The sequence below is a fragment of the Beta vulgaris genome, chromosome 7 (assembly GCF_026745355.1).
Source record: "Beta vulgaris subsp. vulgaris cultivar EL10 chromosome 7, EL10.2, whole genome shotgun sequence".
Lineage (NCBI taxonomy): Eukaryota > Viridiplantae > Streptophyta > Magnoliopsida > Caryophyllales > Amaranthaceae > Beta > Beta vulgaris.
In genome coordinates this window covers 11,843,028-11,865,451 of record NC_079208.1, presented here as the reverse complement: position 1 = coordinate 11,865,451, position 22,424 = coordinate 11,843,028, and the positions used below count along the sequence as shown (strand labels likewise).

At 41.7% G+C, this 22,424-nt stretch overlaps 1 non-coding gene across 1 annotated transcript; it reads right to left on the bottom strand.

Annotated features, from left to right (window-relative positions):
• Nucleotides 1–20,487: 20,487 nt before the first annotated feature.
• LOC125492129 (small nucleolar RNA R71) lies at nt 20,488–20,594 on the bottom strand. The gene has a single exon (XR_007268574.2). It is a non-coding gene; the product is annotated as a small nucleolar RNA R71 (small nucleolar RNA).
• Between the last annotated feature and the right edge of the window lie 1,830 nt (nt 20,595–22,424).

Below are 22,424 nucleotides of genomic sequence, written 5' to 3'. Positions count from 1 at the left end.
TAACCAGATGTTGATGTTATGATGAAAGGAATGAATGCAAAGGGGATTCAAGGGATGAACACACGGAAATGGTGACGCGAAAAACCCCAATGAAGGTGGGTAAAAACCGCGGGTGGAGATGGTTCCACCAATCTACTATCAGGAATTGTCGTTCCAGATGAACAACAATCGTTACCGCTTAAGTTTTGATCTAAGTACAAATGTAAAATGTAAATCGGAATAATGAATAACTCTCTCTTTTGTATGTTCTTTTTATCAATAATGCCGTATCTTTATTTTAGGCTTTTTTGTGCTTAAAGACTCTATCACTCCACTAAGAGTTTACAATGGTAATTCTCCTTGATTATAGGAGATTCTCCTTGCTATGCTCAACCAACAAAATCCGCCTCCTAGCTTTGTGTAACCGATTTTGCTTAGCGGCGTTGTTAGCTGAATCATGATAGGATCCCCTTCCTTCTTTCTCGGACCGTTAGTTACTAGATTGATTGACTTAGTCTTCACGCCTTACTTTCATGGCTGGCTTTACGTCTTAATGTTAAAGTCACTGCGTCATTGCCTCAATGTCATCCTGTAAAAATCAGCCATAACAGTTTGCCCCCAATTGTCGAAACGGGGTAACACAAAGTCCATGAGACAATTGTTGAAAAATCAAAGGATCATGTCAGATAAGATAACTGTAGTTAGCAAAAATCCTTAGCTAAAAATATCAAACAACAGATAAGAAGGGATACACGGTTGAATTAGATAAAAAATATCACCAAGGTAACTCAAAGGTCATATCGCAAAAAGATAAGAAAATAAAGCCGCTAACTTCTATCCGTTAACCAAAACAATGATTGCACTTGGGATTATAAATATCGCGCGTGATTAAATTCTCAGCCCACTTGACCTCTCTATCTCCAAAGCGAAAAGATCTCTAGAACTTTCAACTGTTTTTCTACCGGAAAATCGATCTCCAACACTAGGTAAACTCCCACTGCTGCTAATTTTTCGTTTCACACTTTGCTTCTACTCCAATTGCATTCATGGCCGCCAGCAGGCGTAACATTAGGACATTTGTAAAAAACCAAGAAAAATCGAGGGGAAAATAAAAAATAGCAAAAAAGAGAGGTGAAAACGAAGATGACCAATCAAACATGTCAGAGGAAGACATGATGATATTTTTAGAGTTAGGGAACCTACCCGTCGACACAGTCATTAGGAACGCAGAACCGACCGAACAACTGGAGATGTGCCCCAACATCTGGGTTGTGCTTTATGAATACCCCTTTAAGATAGGTTTGAGACTCCCTTTTTCTCCCCTAGCTAGGGATCTGATGAAGATATACCGAATCAGTCCAAGGCAGATAATGCCCCAAGTCTTGCGAATCCTAAGCGTCATCAATAGAGTGACGGCGTCTTGGGAAGAAGCCTTTACCCTCCACGACCTTCTACTTTACTACAAAATTAGGGTTAAAACAAAGAATAGGATAGCTCTCCATGCTAAAGCAAGATTAGAACCATTAGTCGGGGGAGTACAATCGAACGACAGAGGATGGAAAAACAGATATGTTTTTGTGAAGAAATTGTCTTTGGGAGAAGTTGGAAAGACCTTGATTGGTGGCTGGAACACATAAGGTTTGTTTGATTTCAATCATATTTTACTTTGTGTTGCGTCGTTAACATTGTTCTTACAACGTTTCTTCTGCAGGCCTGAATCCAAAATTGCTGACGGATCGCGACGAATCTCAACGACTTTGTGACAAATTTCTGGAAGCGTCAGAGGAGGACAGACAATTCAGAAGGATTTTATTTGCTAATTAGGACAGCTACTCACCTATGGCTTCTGGTAAGTTTACCTTTACTTTTCCTACTGAATTCTAATGATGTCAGAATCATCCGAATGACTAAGCAATCCTTGACAAGTTCTTCGCAATCACGTCCTAGGGGAAGCATGGATAGTCAGGCGTATGTAGAGATGCTACGCAAGCGCAAGAGGGATAAGAAAACTTCAACCAACACTGCGTCTGCGTCCACGACGTCGACGAAGAATGACACTACAGTCGTCGTCCAACTGGACGATGAACAAGAAATCGCGCTAAAGGTGCGCAAAACTGAGTTTCTGACCCCTCCTGACAAGGGTGGGCCATCATACACTGTGACCGTCCCCAACGACTTTATGTCACTGGAGAGGTCCATATGGCCGGAAGTTGACAAATTCTTATTTCCTAACGCTGAGGAAAGGATAAGGGAGCACACCCTCCCACGCATGATGTCGGATGGCTTAGAACTTCTTTTCCAGGTCTGGTCGCTTAATCTAACTATTGATTTTACAACGTTTTATAATAAGTTATAATTACTGACTAACATGTATTTCTTCTTTGCACAGTCATAACAACATCTCCTCATGGCTAAGAGGGAGATGTCGACACTGCTGAAGGGTCATCAAACCATGAAGCAAAGGGTTGACAAAGTTGAATTGGACGTAAAGTCCAAAGAGACTGAACTGAAGTCCTACCAGTCGACCATCAAGAACATGGAGAAGACTCTAAAGAAAAACGGAGAGGAGTTGGAGCAAATAAGGGAAAAAGCTACCAAGCTTGAGGAATCGTCACGTCAAGAGGTCAAGGATCTCCAGGCGACGATTGACGTGCATAAGAGCGAGTTGGACTTGCTTGAAGCTGAGGTGACTACTAGGGTTAGGGCTAAGCTCATGTACCGGTTTATGATGAAGAAGACGGCATCCTGGACACCACAGAAAGATATAGACCTTTTCCTCAAATACATGGGAGGAATGAAGGATCTAATGGATGAAGATGAACTGGCTGCAACGGCAGACTCTCCATCTAAAGTAGATGAAAGTGCACCGTCCTGTGCCGGGTTCATAGCATCAGACGTGCCGCCTGAACCGGAGACTGAGAAAGAAGCACCAACCACGTTCTACCATCTGTTGGGTCGTTAGAGAAGGAAGTTGACAAGAGCTCAAACACGTAGTCTTTCTTTTCTTTTCATTATGTCTCTTCCTTTTAAACTTAAGAATTTTATTAAACTTTGCTTTGGGTCAGTTAAGAGAGTGACTTTCACTTTTGTACTTTTGGGTCACTCAGGGGAGTGACCATAACTTTTGACAACTTTATGTTTTTAAGTTAATCTATGGATATTACTTTTGTGTGACATGCATGCATTTCGTTGTCTGTCATTGTTCTGACGTTCTAAGGACATGGTCAGGCGCTTAGTTAGTCTACGTTGGTCGTTCAGACGTATCGTTTGGACCTTAGTATTGTGATAACTTAAAATGTTCACAAGAAATGAATAAACACTTACATTATTCGTTGAAGGGATCATGTAAAATGTCGCAGATAGCCATGGTATACAATCGCAAGACATCCGTCGTGACATGCTTATTAGAGCAAGAAAAACTGGAAGACTGTAGATGGTGACAACATAATCCTACTCTTATTGTGCAATGAAAAAAACGACTACTCGTCGCATCGTTTGAACGTTGCGACATTATTGAAACAAATGGAAATGGATCTTCCTGAAAGAAAACAAAGCACAGTGAGACAACACTAAGGTCGCTAACAGTTAGCGACGTTGACATGATAAAGGTGTCATTTATTTCCTACATACTGTAAAGATAACATAGTAAATTACTTAACTAGAAGAAGTATTGTTCAAGATGCATAGCGTTCCAACTACGTGGCACGAGGCTTCCGTCACGTCGGACCAGTTGGTAGGCTTCATTGCCTACTACTTTACTAATCTGGTATGGTCCCTCCTATTTAGGTCCTAACTTGCTAGCGTTAACTTCTTGTGTGTTTTGAAATACTTTCCTTAGAACCTAATCGCCTTCGACGAAGGTTTTACTTGAACGTTTTTGTTGAAACTTCTTGCGACTACTTGCAGCTGAGCCGCCATACGTACCAATGCTGCGTCTCGCAACTACTCGATGGTATCCAAATCATTGACAAGCTCATTGCAGTCTTGCTGCTCCGTCATTAAGCCATACATGGCGGTCGGGACGTTCACTTCAGATGATAGAACAACTTCACATCCATAGACTAACGAGAACGGTGTTTGCCCTGTCGCAGTGCGTGGTGTCGTGCGATTGGCCCACAGGATGGAAGGTAATGCCTCTGCCCACTTGCCTTTCTTGGCGGTGAGTCGTTTCTTTAGGGTGTCAATGACGGTCTTGTTGCTAGACTCAGCCTGTCCATTGGCTTTTGGATACCTTGGCGTTGACGTTAGCAACGTTATGTTCCATTCGTCGCAAAAATGCTTCGTCTTGTCGCTAATAAACTGCGACCCATTGTATTATTTCAGAAGGGACACCAAACCTGCAAATTATGTTAGTATATATAAAAGAAATAACTTCTTTGTCGCGTACCTGTTGGAAAGAATCTGCTTCTATCCATTTAGAAAAGTAATCGGTTAGTGCCAACATAAAGACCTTATGACCTGGGGCTGGAGGTAAATAACCAACGATATCCACGCCCCGTTTCATGAAAGGCCATGGTGTTAAAGAAGGATGTAAAATCTCACAGGGTTTGTGCATCATACCTGCGTGTTGTTAACAGCTGTCGCACTTGGTGACATACCTTATTGCGTCTTTCTTCATCGTAGGCCAATAATAATCCATGCGCAACGCTCTGTTGGACAACCTGCGTCCTCTTGAATGATTCCCACATGTTCCTTCATGTAGATCTTTTAAGACTTTCCCCCACTGATCTTCTTCTAAGCAGCGCAAGTAGGGGCCTGCAACAGACTTTTTGAACAACACTCCTTGTATGATCACACAGCGTGACGCTTTGAATCAAACTCTGCGCGCTTCTGCCTTGTCTGCTGGAAGTACATTGTTAGTGAGATAATCATAAAATGGTTTTGTTCAACTGACACTTACCTCCTCATTGTCGAGATCGTTCATCGCTGCAGTTTCGCCTTCATCACTTGCGACATCGTTACCAGCATTAGGATCGCTGTCGCCATTGACTTGGACACGTTCTTCCGTCGTCGCGACCGTTTTTCCACCATTACGAGCGACTGCTGGATTTGCTAGATGGACTATGGGGATGGAAGCGAATGAAATGTCCCTCAAGGAGGATCCAAGGTTGGCTAACGCATCTGCATGGGTATTCTGGTCTCTTGGGATCTGCCAAATGTCAAATGCGTTAAACACTTTACTTTTTTGCTGAACTAATTCTAGATACATAGCCATTTCGGAATCTTTCGCGGCGAATTCTCCTTTGATTTGGCTAACTATCAACAATTAAACACTTTACTTTTTTGCTGAGCTAATTCTAGATACATAGCCATATCGGAATCTTTCGCGGCGAATTCTCCTTTGATTTGGCTAACTATCAACAATGAGTCGCTATAGACTTTTAGTGCCTTTGCCCCCATGTCTTCTGCTAAAGTCATTCCTGCTATAAGCGCTTCGTACTCGGCCTCATTATTCGTCGCTCTGAACTCGCAGTAGATAGCTCGTACTACCTTGCCCCATTGTGGCGACTTTAGCACAATACCTAGACCTGCACCACGAAAATTAGAGGATCCGTCAACAAATAATGTCCAAGGTTCATAGTCTACATGGTTAATTTGTGCGACTTCATCATTTGATAGCTTCTTTAGCTCTGTGCTAAAATCCGCCACAAAATCTGCCAATGCCTGCGACTTGATGGCTGTTCTGGGGCGATATTGAATGTCGTATCCGCTGAGCGTTGTCGCCCACTTACTCATGCGTCCTGTTAACTCAAGGCGTCACAAGACAAATTTGACATGGTAGTTAGTCATAACAATAACAGTATGCGTTTCGAAGTAGTGTCTAAGTTTTTTAAAAGCAACTACTATAGATAGGATGAGTTTTTCCAATGAGGAATACATGGTCTCTGCATCTAGCAGAGACTTACTGACGTAGTAGATTGGGAGCTGCTGGCTTTCTGCTTCTCGCGTCAAGACAACACTGACGGACACGCCGCTCACAGCCAAATAAAGTTGCAACGTCTCTCTGTCGTTAGGCTTTGACAGCAATGGTGGTGACGCTAGGTATTTTTTGAGTGCTTGTAACGCGTCTTCATGCTACTGTGACCAGTCGAAGCCTTTATTCTTCCTTAGGACGTCATAGAATAAGTGACAATTTTCAGACGGCCGGGATATGAAGCGATTCAAAGCGGCCAAGCGACCGGTTAATTTCTGCACTTCTTAGACGTTCCTTGGGGAGTGGATATTGATGAGGGCCCTTATTTGATCTGGGCTAGCTTCGATTCCTCGTTGTGTTACGACATACCCTAGGAACTTACTTGCAGCCACTCCAAATGTACACTTACTAGGATTTAATTTCATACCATACCTTCGTAGGAGTTAGGACGATGAAATCTTTTGATAAGTGTTGGACGTGATCATTTGCTTGTTTGGACTTGAAGAGCATGTTGTCTATATATACTTCCATTGTGTCACCCAGTTGTTTAAACATCTGGTTGACCAGTCGTTGATAGGTGGGACCTGCATTTTTCAAACCAAAGGGCATAACCTTATAACAATATATACCTTTATCGGTGACGAATGCTGTCTTATTCTGATCGTCCGGATGCATCAATATTTGATTATTACCCGGAATACGCATCCATGAACGTCAAGAGCTCATGCCCTGCTGTCGCGTCTATATACGGAAGAGGGAACAAATCTTTGGGACATGCTTTGTTCAAGTCTGTGAAGTTGATGCAGACTCTCCACTTCCCGTTCTTTTTGCTCACGACCACAACATTGGCCAGCCACTTTGGGTATTTTACTTCGCGTATTTTCCCTACGTCGATAACCTTTTGGACTTCGTCGTTGATGATTTGGTTCCGCTCAGGCGCGAACTTGCGTCGTTTCTGCTTTACCGCTTTGTGATCGGGATCGACGTTGAGCTTCTGCGTTATGACGTCGGGACTTATTCCTGTTATGTTCTCATGGGACCAGGCAAAACAATCTTTATTAGCTTTTAAAAAATCAATTAAATGACCTCGCATTTCTTGCGACAACGTCGCTCCGACTCGAACGACATGATTTGGGATGGACGGATCAAGCATCACTTCATCTATGTCCTGCTCATTTGGCGCGTCGGGCGCTAATCCATCCTTTAATTGCTAGATGGATGCCTTTGGAGGTTTGAGCGACGAGCTATAACATTATCTTGCGGACTTCCGCTCGCCCTTTATTTCTTGGACGCCCATTTGGTTGGTAATTTCAACGTCTGATGATAAGTTGACGGCACGACCTTCATTTTGTGGATCCATGGAGTGCCGAGGATAATGTTGTATGCAGATGGACAATCTACGACGTTGAATTTGGTCGGCAGGTTGACGCCTTTGGCTAGTGTTGGCAGCGTGATCTCTCCAACAGTGTGCTGGGCCTCTCCGCTGAAACCAACTCAAACAGTGGATTTTTTAGTAACATCCTTATCACACAATCTCATACCTTCGAGGGCGCTTTTGAATATGATGTTCGCTGAACTGTCCCCATCGACCAGTACTCGCTTCAAAGGACAATTACTGACGGTCAGGGATATGACCAGTCCGTCATGGTGCTCTACGTCGCATACGTCATCGTCATCGAAGGTAATCGCGATTGCCTCCAGTTTGCGATCTTCTTAAGACCTACAAGATTTGAAAACGCCGGACTTGGGAGTGCCCTCTCTTGCTAGCCTTTTGGCTGCGGAATACGTTAGTCCACACACATCAGACCCACCAGAAATTACATTGATTACCTTTACGTGCATCGGTGACGCGGGTGGAACAGGCTGCGCATAGTTCCTTTCGAAGGATGCCTTGCCTTTGTCGCTTAGGAGATCTTGAAGATGTTCTTTATTAAGCATGAACGCGACCTCACGTTGCAACGCAATGCATTCCTCCATTTGGTGACCATGATCGTGATGGAATTGACACCACTTTGTTTGATCTTTCTGCGAATCTGGTCGGTCACTCTTTCTCGGCCATCGGACGGGCGCTCCAATCTTGGTTAAGGCGTTTACTACGCCTCCGACGTTGACAGAAAATCCATAGGGATTCGAGATCTAGAAAGGTTGGTGATTCTGTCCTTGTGTCACTACTTGCATTATCAACAACGTCAGTGACATTATTTACCTGGTTTGGGCAACTGTACGGATGGTTTCGCCAATTATTATTCTTGGGAATGAAAGTTTTCCGGTCGTTAGGATTTTCTGGTGCACGACGCGTTGATATAGTGTTGAGAATAGCGTCGTCTTCCTCCAGCCTCATCTGTGCTAATGCTCGGGACTTGACCTCCTCGAATGTCTGGCACAGATACTTCGTCAGACGGTTGTAAAGTTTTGATCGAAGAATTAGACCTTTCCTGAAACATTCAATAGCAGTCTTAGTGTCAAGATCTTTAATGCTAATCATCTCTTTATTAAAGCGATTATAATAATCGCGAACATATTCTTTAGGTCCTTGAACGACGCTATAAAGGTCGCTCGTCTGCTTTTACAGGCTGCGGCAACCTTTGAACTTTTCATAGAACTTGTTGACCGGAGTGGAGAAATTGCTGATGCTTACTGGCTTGAGGGATCCGAGCCATTTGAGAGCTGGACCGGTGAGCGTGGCCCCGAAAGACTTGCACATACAGGCTTCTACCAGGTGCCAGGGGATTGATGCTTGCCACATCTGCTGCTTGTATTGGGCAACGTGCTCGCCTGGATCGGTTGAACCGTCATAGTTGGCAATGAGGACGGGCAGATTGAGCTTCTTAGGGAGTACAATCTTCGAGATCCTCTCTACGAATGGAGACTCTGCATAGCCGTCAGGATACTTCACAATGCTTGGCGTCGGAGCTCCGGGGAGCTGGGACATGAGCTTCAGTAGGAGCCTATTCTGCTTCTCAATCAGGATCATCCGCTTTATCATGGGATCTGCTTCTCCGTCACCAGAGTTCTTCTCTGCGTCATTTGAGGGATCCTCTTCCTCGAACTATGCGTCGTCTTCGGATTCGGCGATGTTTGAATTAGAGTAATTCTACATGAAGGGGATGTCGTCCGTATTGGCACAACACTGGGTCTTGGAGGCTTTTGATAACGCTAACTCTTCTTGCAGCTTTTGAATTTTTTCTTGGGACGATGAGAAGTCAGAGGACAGACGCTCATTAGCCTTCTTCATTTCAATCATCTCTGCTCTCATTTGGTCATAAAGCTTCTGCATCTCGTCGAGACTTGGTGTTTGAGCCATTTGACGGATTTGAAAAAGTAGTTGATCTGGTTATGCCCCACGGTGGGCGCCAAACTGTTTATGCTAAAATTTGCCTCTTACGACAGAATTAAAGTTAGGACGATTTAACCAGCCGTTGAATGTATGATGCAAGGAATGAATGCAAAGGGGATTCAAGGGATGAACACACAGAAATGGTGACGGGGAAAACCCCAATGAAGGTGGGTAAAAACCGCGGGTGGAGATGGTTCCACCAATCTACTATCAAGGTTTGTCGTTCCAGATGAACAAAAATCGTTACAGCTTAAGTTTTGATCTAAGTACAAATGTAAAATGTAAATCGGAGTAATGAATAACTCTCTCTTTTGTATGCTCTTTTTATCAATAATGCCGTATCTTTCTTTTTGGCTTTTTTGTGCTTAAATACTCTATCACTCCACTAAGAGTTTACAACGGTAATTCTCCTTGATTGTAGGAGATTCTCCTTGCTATGCTCAACCAACAAAATCCGCCTCCTAGCTTTGTGTAACTGATTTTCCTTAGCGGCATCATTAGCTGAATCATGATAGGATCCCCTTCCTTCTTTCTCGGACCGTTAGTTGCCAGATTGACTGACTTAGTCTTCATGCCTTACTTTCACGGATGGCTTTACGTCTTAACGTCAAAGTCACTGCGTCATTGCGTCAATGTCATCCTATAAAAATCAGCCATAACAGTGATACCTTCCGTTTATAAGAGTCAAAATCAGCCAACATTTGAAGAAAGCTTGCTACCATGACGTGGACATTAATCGTTTCATGAGCGTATACAAGCTTGTTTCGACAAAAACATATATTGCCCATGCAGTTGTCATGATTTCTCTCACCCTACTTTTCCCCACCTTGCTAACCCACCAGTTTAGTTTCGTCAGCACTGAACCCACTGGTGCATCTTCTATCATAGGAGCATGTTTTCTATATCCTCCTACATACTTTTGATCAAATCACATTCAAAGAGAATGTGTGTTATTGATTCCACTTCTACCCCACAAAATGAACACAACTCATCTTAGGCTATATGACTCTTAAATAATATATTTTTCACTGCCATACTTTCCTTGCGAACTTGCTACACAAGATGATCTAACTTAAGAGGCCCATCCAACCCCCACACAAATCGCCATAAATATGTGTTGTTGTGCGTTGCTTCTTGCTATCTTCCTAGAATTCCAACCCAATTGACAGGCTTCACATTGTAGTTACCACATTTTGGCGAAAATAAAAAAAATTAACTAAGTACTTCTTGCCCCGTCAACCGGGCGAGGTCGCTTGATCAGGCAGAATTTTTCGCCTGACCAAGCTGTTTTTCGCCTGACCGGGCAAGCTTTGAGAGGCAAAGCAGACACAACGAGACTACTCTCCCTCCTTAATTAGGTCCTAATGTTCCAACCTTTCCCCTGCCATCTACAATCACCAATCACCATCACATTCTCACAGATCACATCACAACCAACACCGTCAACAATCGACCCTTCAACTGACCACCACCACTGCCTATGACACATTTTTACTCTCATGCAAACTCCCTTACACCCCATCACCTCGCCACAAACCTCACCAAACGCACCTTTCTCTCGTTCGCCCCATGCCGGCGTCGGAGGCGCCCACCCCATGGCATCTCTTGTCTCCCACCATCGCTTGCTGTCCTCCTAATTTTCCTGATTCGCAACCCATCCCCCCTTTTCCTTCTACTCCTCTCTTCTTATTTACTTTATCTTCTAGTTTCTTTTCTTCTTTTTTTATTTATCTACTTTCTGGTTATTCCTTTTGTGTTTTTAATTTTACCTCATTAAACACCTAATTCTATTGATATTTTTTTATATTGTTGTTATAGGATTTGAGCAAGTTAGCAACACAACAGTTCAAGTTAGTTTTCTACAAGTGGTGTTATGTGATTGTAAAGCTCATTGACTCTCCCATTGGGTCGCAAGCTTCTATATTTATAGTGTTCACATTTATATGACTTGTACTTTTTGCTTGCCTTTTTGTTTTATATGCCATTCTTGTTGAATTCTTGTGGTAATTTTCATTTGTTGGGTCGATTTTTGGGGTCATGAGTGGTTTTAGTGCTGCATTGTGGTATTTGTGGGAGCATTTGGTGATTGTCGGGGTTTGGTTGGGGTTTTGCTTTGGTTCATTCTCTTATCTTGTTTCCTGCAGTGAGGACACTACACATTCTAGCTCGGGGGAGGAATATTCTATCCTTTATTGCTTTCTAGTATAGATTTCATTGCTTTCTTAGGATATTGCATGATTTGTACCGCTCATTAGGAGTACGTCCAACCAAAAATATTGCACTGTTTTCTTAGTTGCATCTGCATATATATTTCATCTCATATTAGATTTCATCCCGTTTTAGTTGCGTTTATGGGACTATTGCTGACACTTTTTGAGAACTTTGTTGATATTTTACTACATTTATTAAACATCACTCATCTTATTCTTATACTTCATAGCAATATTGTTTCACAACTGATTGTTTGTGGTAAGATTGGTTGATCTCTTTCTGGCTTGATTTCATTTTAATGTGCAGGCAACTTAACCTAAGAGAGCTTTTGTGCCTATAAACTGACGTATATGTGTTAGTTTTGTTCTTTCATGTGTGTTTAGTTCCTCATTTGTTACATTGATCTTGACTTTGACTTGGTACACCTTGATATTTGATTTTGTATACATTATGATATGATTGAGGCATCTTATTTCATGATCTTAGCTCCAAATTTATTCTTGTTATCATATTATCCTTCCTCTAGCCCGGTTGAGCCTTTTTTGATCGAGTTTAAATTAATACCTACGTTACAAGCCTTGGCCTCATTTGATTCTTGTCCCAAACCTAGCTTGGGGAATCGAGTATAAGTTTTGATTTGGTTTATAAAGATTGGAAGTGCTCTATTTATGGTTTATAAGGATGGAAAAGTATGTTTAGTAAGCTTTAAAATTGAATTAAAAGTTCTAAAAACAAAAAAAAAAAAAATGAAAAATGAAATGAAAAAGAAGTGAAAAAAGAGAAGCGAATAACGTGAAATAAAAAGGGTATTATTGAATTTCTTAAATGGAAAAAGTATTGGTTATATTTTTCGGAGAATCACTAGTTGAAAAAACCTCATATTTCACTTAGTAACAGATGCAGTTTTTACAAAACCGCATCCGAAAATGAACATTAAAAATGAGAAAGAAAGTTGGAAGGATAATCCGATGCGGTCCTCTTGTGGACCGCATCAGATTTTTCGTTAAAAACTCGTTGTTGGCTCCCTTAGAACGGCCCAAAAGAATTAACGCCCAAATAGCGCATAAGACTTTTTGAAACCCTAAACTTCCAAAATCAGGCTCTCATCACTCTCCTCTCTAAACGCCCCTCACCAGTCCTCTCATCACTCTCATCTCATCACCCCCCATCTTCAAAACCCTAAACTCCCAAATCTTATTTTTTTCTTCTAGTTTCAATTAGATAAAACCTTGCTAACGTGCGTACTTTATTGCAATTTAATTGATTAAACTACAACGCCTATTTAATTTGAAACGCAATAAATAGAGTAAGAAGCAATAATTAATCTATTAATTATAGCAAAACATTCCCATTCACATCACAAACTTCAAGAACAAATTTTGCAGCACATATGAGGATAAACCAGGCTGTACAACTAAAGAGAAAACAAGAAGATTATTACCTCCATGAGTTATTGCTTCAAATGGCGAATTAAAGAACTTGGCGCAAAGACATGTTCTGAATCTAAAGAACTAAACTATAACCCTAGAAGGGGGTTGGCTAGGCTAAGACTATGCTACGCTAGAAAAGAGTAATATGCAAGTTGTTGTGTGTTATGTTGATTGTCTTCTGCTTGATGTTCCTTCTTATATTTATAAACCTAAGTGATATGTAACTTTCATGCATATTTGGAGGGAAAATATTTGAATCATCTTTGATTCAAATCTCAACCATCTTCTGGTGCTGAATAACTGTAGCGCACAGTTCTTCCTTATGTTGATTCATCTTGTGATTATTCTATAACTACTTGTACCTTTGTCCTTCCTTGACTTCCATTGGCTTTCTACCATGGGCTTTATACTATAAATGGGCCTTCATATCAAAGTGAGATTACACCTTTTGAAGTCTAATACAATATACCATAATAAATGCTATCATGCATCGAAAAATGGTGGTAACATAGTTAGTTTTTTTCCCCTTGTATAGTTACTGTTGGATTATATATGTATTTAATTACTTTTCAAGTTTTTATGACTTATTATGTAAATGATTTATTGTAGTACTATTATGGCTCTCCTCCAACCTATTCTCAGGATAAAATTTTGATGAACTCACGAAGATGTGCGTGGATTATATATGTCATGGATTAACATGAAGAACGGATGATGAATGAGTTCGAACTTCTGGCCTTATTTGTTTTACCTTAATCCTTTTATATGGACTTACATATATATTTTTTGATATGATTGTGGATGTAGCTGGAATGGAATATTTTTTTTTAGTTTAGATTAATATGAAATTTGTTGATTTTGATATGTATAGTAGTTTTTGGAGGTTCGGAATGGTAATTTTGATTGAGGTATTTTGTATACGTACAAATTTTTGGAGGTTTTGAAATATCATATTTTTTAATATGGTTTTTTCACCAAGTACCCCCGAGTTTTAAAAAAATTCACCTGGTACCCCCAACTTTTCAAAATACACGGGGTACCCCTAAGTTACAAACTAATACACTCAAATACCCTTAATGACTAGCGACGTTAACCACCGTTAGTCATTAACCCTAATTTTCTATTTTAAACCTTAATAACCTCCTAATACTAACCTTAATCCTAACCCCTACCTCTAACCCTAACCTCAAACCCTTAATCCTAACCGTAACCGTAACCCTAACCTAACCCTAAACCTAAACCCTAATCCTCCCATCACCCCCTCCCCCACCATCCCACCACCCCACCACCCCCTTCCTCCATCCCCGCGACCCCCCTCTCCCACCCCCACCCTCCCTTCCCCCATCTTTTGTCGCGAGCCTGAAATCCAACATGCCACACTAGGGGAAAAAACGGAAGGGCGGCTGTGCAAGGGCTGCGTTTCTCTAAAAACGCAGCCCTAAATAGTGAAGGGTTGCGGTTAGCCCAAAATCCGTAGCCCTTCGTAAACGAAGGGCTGCGGTTAGCCCAAAAACCGCAGCCCTTTAGCCATCCGCGAAAATATTATTTCAATGGGCTTTTAAATATTTTGGAAGGAATTCAGTAGGTGGGCTTTTAAAATATTCAACACTCCTTATTAAACCATCATTCTCTCTCCTCTCACACAAATCTCACAAATCTCCCTCGTCGATCAGTCTCTCACGCACAAATCTTCAAACCACCACCACCACAAATCTTCACACCACCACCACAAATCCTCCTTCGTATCTCGTCTCTAGGCTCTCCTCGCGTCTCCTCTTATTGTCACTCACACCACCACACCACCTCATCTCGCGCGCACCACTCTCATCTCCTCTGCCGTTGCTCACACCACCTCGCCGGCATTCGCACAAATCGCTCCTCATGTCTCCTCTTGCCGTCTCTCACACCACCACACCCTCTCTTCTCGCGAGCACCACTCGCGTCTCCTATGCCGTTGCTCACACCACCTCGTCGGCATTCGCACAAATCGCTCCTCGTCTCACATTACCTCGCCGGCATTCACACAAACCACTCGCATCTCCTCTGTCGTCGCTCACACCAGATCTAGGGTTCAAGATTTACTCAGTTTTTATCAATTTATTTTTTTGAGTTTTAGTTTTTTTTTTAATTTTATTTTGTGGAATTAATTTGATTTTATGTCGTTGATTCATTTGAGAGAGATTTCTTTTCAAATTTTATCTTGATATTGTTATGAGAATCAGTATTTAGGTTTAATCTGGATGATCTTTGTGAATTTGGTTGCTGGAATTTTGCTTTGCTGTTGCGAGACATTTGCATAAAGTTGTCTTGAATTTCTTATGCAAGAAGAAGTTTGTTGTGTTTTTTGATTAATTTGCGTTTTTTGGACTATGGCGTTCTCACCTTTTCAATCTTACCAGTTTACGTCGTAAATTTCTTGATATTTAGGAGTAAAATAATGCCAAAAGAAATAATTTCTTTTTGTTTTTTTGGGTCAAAGGGGCTACGATTATGATCAAAACCGCAGCCCTTTGTACAAAGAAGGGTTGCGGTTTTGGGCCTAAACCGCAGCCCTTCGTTGTGAAGGGCTGCGGTTTAAAACCGCATCACTTCGTTGTGAAGGGTTGCGGTTTAAAACCGCATCCCTTCACTTTTAGTGAAGGGCTGCTATGGAAAGGGCTGCTGGCCAAAAACGCAGCCCTTAGGGCTGTTTTGACCGCAACCCTTTTGTTCTTTTCCACTAGTGCCAGTCACCGACGAGCTTCCCCACTGCCGTCGCGAGCTCATAATCCAATAACCCAATCGCGAGCGCGCGCTCCCAGACGACATTCTCGCCTTCATCTTCGAACTAGAGTAGAGCGGAGTACGCGGGATTCGATGCGAAATCGGCGGTGGGGGAAGGGTTGCGGAATTTGTTGGGGGTGGGGGAGGGGTGCCGAATTCGCCGGGGTTGGCGACGGGGTTGGGGGGGGTGGTGACGGGATAGGGTGAGGGGGGCTTCGGGGGTAGGAGGGAGCCTGTTGGGGTGGGGGCTACCAGGGGTGGGGGCTGCCAGGGGTGGTGGGAGGGTGGGGGAAGAGGGTTAGGGTTAAAAGTTAGATTTTAGGGTTTAAGGTTAAAAGTAACGGTTAATTAGGGTTAAGACCAACGACGGTTAATGCCGTTAGTCATTAAGGGTATTTGAGTGTATTAGTTAGTAACTTAGGGGTACCCCGTGTATGTTGAAAAGTTGGGGGGTAGCAGGTGAATTTTATGAAAACTCGGGGGTACTTGGTTAAAAAGCCGTTTTTAATATTAAGATATGAGTTGTATATACACGTGCTTTAGTTTAACTTTAATTTGGATGGGCATTGTAAGCGTTAGCGATGTGATGCATGTGAGATTTTTTTTAAAAAATGGAAATGAATATCAAAGTCTACAATTATAGGAAAAATAGTTGTATCCTGTTATTCGAAAACATAACAGTTCGGTTGAGATCAGGGGTATTGTTCGGCTTTAAGAAAGATAACAATTATTTAACATAAGTGTTATGCTTTCCTTCTTTCAAAGAACTAGCATAATAGCAAACTTAACAGTTATTTGGGTAAGGTATTTTTTAGTGCGTATAATAGTTGTAATAAAGAACTGTTGTGTTTTCTCTCTCAAATATAACACTTTGACAAAGCGTTATCTTTACGTTACATTAAGATGACTTGGAAAACGCCTCAAAAGTGTTATGTAAGGCTTTATTTGAAATTTATCTTTGCCCTTTTCTATAGTAGTGCATAACTATGGTTTACATAGAAATGCAAACTGGAACTAGCGAATGAACTTTTATAGTCCAAAAACTTAACTATTACATATAAATGCAAACTAACCCGATGTAATGAACTTTTATAGTCCTAAGACTTAACTAGGGTTTATATAGAAATGCAAACTAGACCTAGGGAATGAACTTTTATAGTCCTAAGACTTAACTAGGGTTTAGAAATGCAAACTAAACCTAGGGAATGAACTAAATAAGCCTAATATTTGGATTGGATTAGAATTAGACTTAAATTGAAATGGATTAGGAATAGACTGGAACTAGGCTTGACATAAGCAAACATGCCTAGTATTTGACCTGAACTACACTTATATGGGCTCGAGATCGACTTTAATGCTTGTTAACATATGGACTCAAATTTAGATAGACTTAATATATATGTAAAATGGACTCTAATGCACGTGAGCCTAAAATGAATGCAAGTGGATATTGATGGGATTGTATTGTATGCAAGTGTTTCGACTTGGCTTTCGAAATTCGTTTTTGAAAGGAACCCCTTATTTTTATCTTTTGTTCGGAAAAGAGGATGGATTAATTTTGAACATGTTTTTGTAAAAAGGTAAAATAGACATGGGTGTAGGATTGATTTTGAAATATGTACATTTTTTAACTTGATTGAATATGATAAGGTAAGATGGATAAGGAAGATTAGTTGGATAGTAGGGAGAGGGTGCACATGCATGACAATTCTAAATCTACCATGACCACTTTTCTATATGCACTTTTTTTACTACAGACTCGACCTTGCATGAAAAGACCAATTCTTTTTCTTTTCGTTTCATATAGTGAGACCCCTAGAATGACCATGCTTTTACGCGAATGCAGACGGACCGAACATAGGATCAACCACCATGACGGCTAAATCGATTAAAAGTATACGATGCAAAGGCTACGTGCCACGCAGCATTGTTGCGCACGTCACATAGCACTGCGTCTGGCGCGGGAGTGGTGCCCCGAGGCGCACATTAATGCGCTTGGCGCACTACTCCCCCCGACATGTTTTTCGGGGATTCATGCGAGGTTTTGGCCAATTGACGATCTTTTTTTAGACGCAATTTTAGGTGCGATAAATAATAATGACAATTTGACAATTTTATAACACGCAAAATTGCAATCACAAGCAAATGTCATGTAACATGGATGCAAAAGTTCCAACCTAAAGTCCAGCTCTATGTTTCAACTACTGTCAGATTTAGGTTAAGTCTGAAAGGGTCCATGACTAAGAGATTGATCCCACATTTCCTACCTTTGCTTAGAAAGGTGGCCATGTGTAAGATGCAGTTCAATTCTCAAGTCAGGAACAAGAGAACAATACCATGGTCGGGTAGGTTTGCTTGTCACTAAGATCCAACATTATATCGCTTAGGAACCTTTTTGGAAGGACAACGCACAAACCCCTCGGGTATGGCTTTGCACATAGAACATTGATAAGTGTGTTTCTAACGTACTTTATGACTTTCTTTTGGCTTGTTTTAGCTCCCTTTTTCTCCTTTTCTTCCTTCTTTCTCCTCACTTTTCCCTTCTATCTCATTCACTTGATCATACTTGATCATAGTGACATTTTGCTAGACTTTCGATCTATTTTGATCGAATTTCTAGCGCATATGCTTTCACCATGTTTGCTCGTGTTTTTAATGCAGGTGGACCTTTTTGGGCCGAGTAATGCGAGCATGGCACAAGGGAACGAGCTAGAGGATGAGAGGATCATGAGGTGCGCTAGAGCTCCCCTGCACACGATGGTGCGCCCGCACATTCTGCTGGTCTGCCCGCACCATCGACTTATTATGAGACATATTACAGACGACTTCGGTGCGCCCGCACCCAGCACAAGGTGCGCCCGCACCTGTGTTTGGTGCGCCCGCACCAACTGCTGGTGTGCCCACACCAACTTCGGAGCATTTTTTACAAAAGACAGAAGACTCAGGTGCGCCCGCACCCAGCACAAGGTGCGCCCGCACCTGTGTCTGGTGCGCCCGCACCAGATACCTGTGCGCCCGCACATTATGACGGATGATTTCGACCTTGAGGCAAAAGACTCAGGTGCGCCCGCACCTCAGCATGGTGCGCCCGTACCTACTTATGGTGCGCCCGCACCGTGCGTTCCGGGAAATTCGATCATTAAACCTTTTCTCTTTTAGTTTAGACTTACGCTTTCATTCTAGTTTTCAAAATATTTTAGGGTTTTGTATTAGAGAGAAAACACTTGAGTTTTCATTGGTAATTGAGATTAGTGATCATAGTTTGTGATTCGATTTACATTAAGGTACTTTTCTTCATCTTAATTCAAAGTTTTAGTTTTTATTTCATTCTCTTGGTGTTTGTTTATTTCTTATTTATTTTAAGATTTCATTCTCTTAGTTTAATAATTGCGATTTCATTAGTTTAATCATTACTTAATCATGTTTAGATTAGTCATAGATTCATTGTTTAAATGCTTTAACTCCATGATTAGTGAGTAGTTTCATAATCTAGGGTTAGGGTGAAAGTATGAATTAGGGTTTTAAATAGATTTGATGTGATTGTGATGTTTAGGAGAAGTTTATGCATTGATCTTGGTGTTTTGAGACCTTAGGATAGATATTGATCACATTTATACTTTGGTATTTTGATTTCAAAGTTCTTAAATCGGATTTTGAATCTTTTATCATCCCCAAGAATCAACTTAATTTCTATCCAAGATATTGGATGGAAATTAAGGGGATCCTTCATTAGGGTTTTCCAAACTTATTGAATCTCTTAATCAATTAACTAAAGACCATTCGAGAGAGGATTTAGTTGATTGATTAAGTGATTACTCTTGAGGACCATTCGAGAGAGGACTCAAGTAATTTAGAGGAAACTAAACCTTGCATAATCTCTTCGTCTCACAATCGCATTAACAATCATCTATCTTTATTCATACTAGTAACCTTACTCTAGTGTCTTTTATTTGATATTTAAACTCGTGTATTTGCTTGTTCTGTTATTAGTTAGCTTAATTGTTACCAAAACTCTTTCAAACCCCAAATACCCTTCAATTAGGTAGTCTAGACTTGATAGACTTTAACCAATCGCGATCGACCCTTGACTTGCCCTTACTATTCTCTTAGTAATTGCTTGTTAGGACTTATAAATATTGTTTGGAAAGCGGTTCTTAGTGCCTTAACGACACACTAAAAACCTCTTATCAAAATGGCGCCGTTGCCGGGGAAATTGTGCTATTGATTGAAGTATATTTTAGTTTAGTTTGCTTAGTTGATTTTTCTTTTATTTTCTTTTTAACTGTGGTTGTTATTTGCTAATCCTCTGCTTAGCTTTGTTGTGTTACATGAGAAGAAGAACTCACGGTTCACCCACATTGCCTCTAGATCTGAAATCGACCGTACTTGCGAAAGCTTCGGAAGAATTTGGAAAATTTGACTTTGGGTTCCGAGCCTTCTTCACCAATCTCAAGTACATCAAGTGAAGTTGAATCAGAAATGGGTGAAGCAAATCCACAACTGTTTAGGGATTTCGGAAATCCGGGTTCCTATGTTCTTCAAGGTGGAATTCGACTCCCACCACCACTACAAATTTCAGCATTCACCCTCAGTATACTCGGATGGTGAAAGCAGAGCAGTTTTGTGGGGGTTCAGATGAAGATCCTCTAGACCATCTCGACAGGTTTCTCGAGATTTGTGCCATGATAACTACTAATGATGTCTCTCCTGACTACATCAAGATGCATTGTTCCGGTCCTCTCTTACCGGAAAAGCAAAGTCATGGCTCAAGAGCTTGCCTGCTAATTCCCTCACTACATGGGAAGAAGTCAAATGGCTTCTTGAAGAAATACTTCCCGGAGTGGAAGACTGCGGACATAAGGAGGAAGATCTCCTCATTTGAGCAAGAGAACGATGAGACACTTGCCGAAGCTTGGGAGCGGTTCAAGGAGATGATCCGTTCATGCCCACACCATGAGTTCAACAAGAATCTACTCATGCGATTTTCTATGATGGTCTTGATCCGATTTCACGGGCCAACCTTGATGCTGGAGCGGGAGGTCAACTATCTAAGATCCCGCAAGAACAACTTGAGTCCACAATTGAGGAAGTGATCAAGAACTACTCATGGGGTGGAAGACGAAGAGGTGCTCAACCTAAGAAGAGCGGAAAGTTTAAAATGACCCCATGGATCAAATTCAAGCAAGATGGACCAACTCGACAAGAAGCTCTCCAAGATCAATCTTGCATCGTCTACTCCTTCACAGGTAAACTCTTTTTCTTGTGATATTTGTGGTGGTACTAACCATGATACTTCTTATTGTGGAGGTACCCATTCGGAGCATGTGGCGGCAATAATTCAAGAGGAGATGGATATCAAGGAAACCAAGGGTATAGGAACAATCAACAAGGAGGTTGGAGACAACCTCAACAAAACTACACCCAAGGATTCAACCAACCTCAACAAGGATGGAATCAACCTCAACAAGGGTACAACCAAGCTCACAACCAAGGGTTTGCGCAAGGGTATAACCAAAACCAAAACTATAACCAAGGTGGTTCCTCCTCACAAGGGTCCAACACATACCAAGCTCCACATCAAAGGACCAACAACCCAAAACCTCCCTCCAATCTTCCATTTCCCCAAACAAAATCCCGAACCTACACCATCTTCCGATCCAACCTCTCTCCAAATTCTCCAACAACTCCAATCCATGAACCAAATTCTCCAAAACCATGAGCAAAGGTTTCAAGAGCTACAAGCCCACAACAAAATGCTTGAAACCCAAATTGCCCAAGTAGCTGAAAAGTCCCTCACCCCCACAAATCAACTTCCGGCCAACCCATTCCTAACCCAACCTCCATCAAGCCAAAGCCATTCATTTGAGGTCGGGAACAAGATTATGCGGGTCCTAAGATGCCAATGGGGAGTTAGAGACGGATAAGAACTGAGGTTGTTGAGAAGGAGGATGGAGCTGAGGAAACTGAGAAAGAGGAGTTGGGAGAAAGATGAGTCACATGTTCAAGTTGGTGACAAAAACCATTGCCATCACCTCCACCAACCAATCCTATGTGCCTCCGGTTCCCTATCCTCATAGGTTGGTAGAGAGAAAGTTGAGTGACAAGTTCACTAAATTTCTAAATGTGATGAAGAGCCTGCAAATCAACATCCCATTCCTTGAGGCTATGTCTCAAATGCCAGCTTATGCTAAGTTCTTGAAAGAGATCCTCTCCAATAAGCGAAAACTTGAAGATGAGCTTATCTCCCTACCTTACCAAGTGAGTGCTCTTGTGCAACGAACTATGCCCAAGAAGCAAAGAGATCCCGGGAGTTTCACCTTGCCGTGAAGATAGGTGATTAGAGCCTAAGGGTGCACTGGCCGATCTGGGAGCAGTGTCAATTTGATGCCCCTTTCTATTGCAAAGCACCTGAAATTTCCTCTTCATCCTACGCGCAAAACGATTCAATTGGCGGACCGCACTGTGAGAGTCCCTGTGGTGGTGAGTTGGAGGATATACCGATTCAAGTTGGGCATGTGTTTGTACCATGCGACTTTGTGGTGATGGATATGGAGGAAGATCCTGAGACTCCTCTTATTCTGGGAAGAGAAGCTCTAAAGACTTTGGGTGCCGTGATAAACTGCAAAAACGACACAATCACGGTTGAGGTAGCTAATGAGCGGGTGGTGTTTGAGTTCTCTAAGACATGAAGAGACCTATGATGGAGAAAATTTGCCGGGTAAGCCTAGTGGAAGATGAGGTAGAGGACCATGAGTGTGGAAATTCTGGGACGATTGTATGCTACTTACCG